General features: G+C 64.8%; 1 protein-coding gene across 1 annotated transcript in view; it reads left to right on the forward strand.

Moving 5' to 3' along the window:
* Window positions 1-118: 118 nt before the first annotated feature.
* The window catches only part of GLTSCR1 (glioma tumor suppressor candidate region gene 1), a 114,474-nt gene continuing 112,409 nt past the window's right edge, over window positions 119-2,183 (forward strand). Inside the window, exon 1 of the mRNA XM_012653254.1 lies at window positions 119-164. The gene's annotated coding sequence lies outside the window, so the exon portion shown is untranslated. The remainder of the gene's footprint in view (window positions 165-2,183) is intronic.

Consider the following 2,183-nt stretch of genomic DNA (forward strand, 5'->3'; position numbering starts at 1 on the left):
GGCGCGGGGCGGCGGCGGGGCCCGGCGGCGGCTGCCGAGCGGCCGCCATGCGATCAGGCAGTGCGCTGACCGGCCCGGCCGGCCGGCCCCTTCTGGGTCCTCCCTTTGCAGCCCGTGCGGGGCCGTCTCGGAGACCCCGCGCCGACGGCTGCTCAAACATCAGGGTGAGTTTCTCACAATGTAGCAATTTCTCTTTAAATCTCTTAACTCTCTCTACCTGCGAGTCGGGGCTGTGACAGGGCGCAAAAGCGAGGGGGGAGTGGGGGTTGGCGGCGAGGGTGTGTGTGGGGGGAGCCGGAGCCGGGGCCGAACCCACCCCCCCGACACTCACACACTCAGCCCCCCAACCGGGGCGCAGCGCCCGCTGCCTCTTTTTTTTTCGCTCGGCGCCCACCACCACCGGCATCCCCCCACCCCGCGTCTCTCCCACCGTCACCGCCGCCCCGATCCTGTGGGGACCCCCCCTCCCCGCTTCCCTGTCCAAACCCGGCTCCCGGTGCCTCCCCGGCCCTCCCGCCGGCTGCCGGGGATACAATGGAGCGGCGGAAAAACGAGACCTAACGTTCCACGGGGGGAGGGGCGGGGAGACCCCCCCTCCTGGCGGCTGGGCCCCCTCCCCTCGCCCTGCTCCCCGCCTTTCGGGGAAGACGAGGGCAATGGGGCAGCGGGTGGTGATTTCCCGGCTGGAGGCGGCGAGCCTTCATCTCCCCGTCTAGCGCGTCCCCTGCGCCCCCTCCCCAAATCCTTCCCGTGGGTGCCGGGGAGATACGGGGCCTTTGGCAAGCTGGGGAGGGATGGATAGGGAAGGAAGCCACTGGGTCTCCCCCTCCCCACCGCCCCTAAACAATGAAAGGAGTTGACTTGGCCCCCCACCCCCCAGCAATGAAAGGAGTTGACCCCCTCCCCCACCCCCAGCTGTCTAATCCCCGAGGGGGCCGTTACGGGGTGGGGGGGAAGGCGAGCCACTCCTGTCACCTCCCGAGATTTGGGGCGGCCCCCCATCTCCACCCGCTCGGCCTGGGAATGGGAGGCACCAGGCCCAGCCCGGGCACCGTGCTCGGGTGGTGACCTTTAGACAAAGGCAGCCCTTTCCCTGGGGTGAGCCCGGACGAGCTGGGCCGGCGGCCTCCCCGGGCCCCTGCGGAGGGCGGCCAGGCCGCGGGTACCCGGAGGGAGGGATGGAGGAGGAGGGAGGAGGGATGGAGCCATCTGGTTTTCCCATCCCTGGCTGCCCCTCGGCTGCTTCCCTGACTCCTGTCACGGGCGGCCGCGGGAGACAAGGGACCAGGGGCTGCCCGGGCCTTGGGCCGCGGCCAGCCGAGAACCAGGCGAGGAGCCGCGGGAGGGTGAGGGTGAGGGCGAGGGCTCGAGCTCGGGCGCCAGCGGTGATTGGAAGGCACTGTGGCTCCTTCCTCTCCGCGCCCCTTTGTTTTGCTTTGTGGTTCTGAGCAGCTGAACTTCCCGGGAGGTGGGGTCAGAGGCTGCCCTGTCAGCTCTCAGGGGGAGGCCTGGGTGACAGGTCCCAGTCCTCTGGTGTCCCTAGCCTGTGGGCTGCAGTTCATGACCATCGTGTCCAGACCATCATCCCCTTTTGTCACCCCCGCATAGTATAATAAAAATCTGGGATGTACTGAGTGTTTGCATTTCCCTTACACCTCCTTTCTGAGGGCACTTGACAGGGAAACTGCAGAAACACCCAAGGCTCCAAGGCCTGAGATTTACGACAAACCCTCTGTGCTTTCAACCTCTCCCTGCACCTGGGGTGGGGGTGGGGGGTTTGTCAACTCTGACCTACCCTGGCTAATGGGACACAGGGGAGGCAGACAGCTCAGGAACCACCCTCTTCCCATGCACTGGTGGGACTTAGGGGACATGTTTACCTCCCCTGCCTTCCCCCCATACCCTGCCCTCCCAGGCGGAAATAACAGTATCTCCCTACCCAGGGAACATTGCTGCTGCTAAGTGCATTACACACTGGCCACCATCCAAGGAGGAAGCAGAGTAGGGACAGTTATCATTCCCATTTTCCCGACAGGTTAATGGAGGCTCAGAGAGGTTAAGGGGCTTGCCCAGGATCACACAGCCCTGGGTCATACAGAGCCCCAATTTGTAATCACCTGGAGTTTCTCCAACTGAACTCAAAACTGTTAGGCTCTTCGGTCCCCTCTTTTTTTTTTTTTTTT

Source organism: Propithecus coquereli, unplaced genomic scaffold, assembly GCF_000956105.1.
Source record: "Propithecus coquereli isolate 6110/MARCELLA unplaced genomic scaffold, Pcoq_1.0 Scaffold42, whole genome shotgun sequence".
NCBI lineage: Eukaryota > Metazoa > Chordata > Mammalia > Primates > Indriidae > Propithecus > Propithecus coquereli.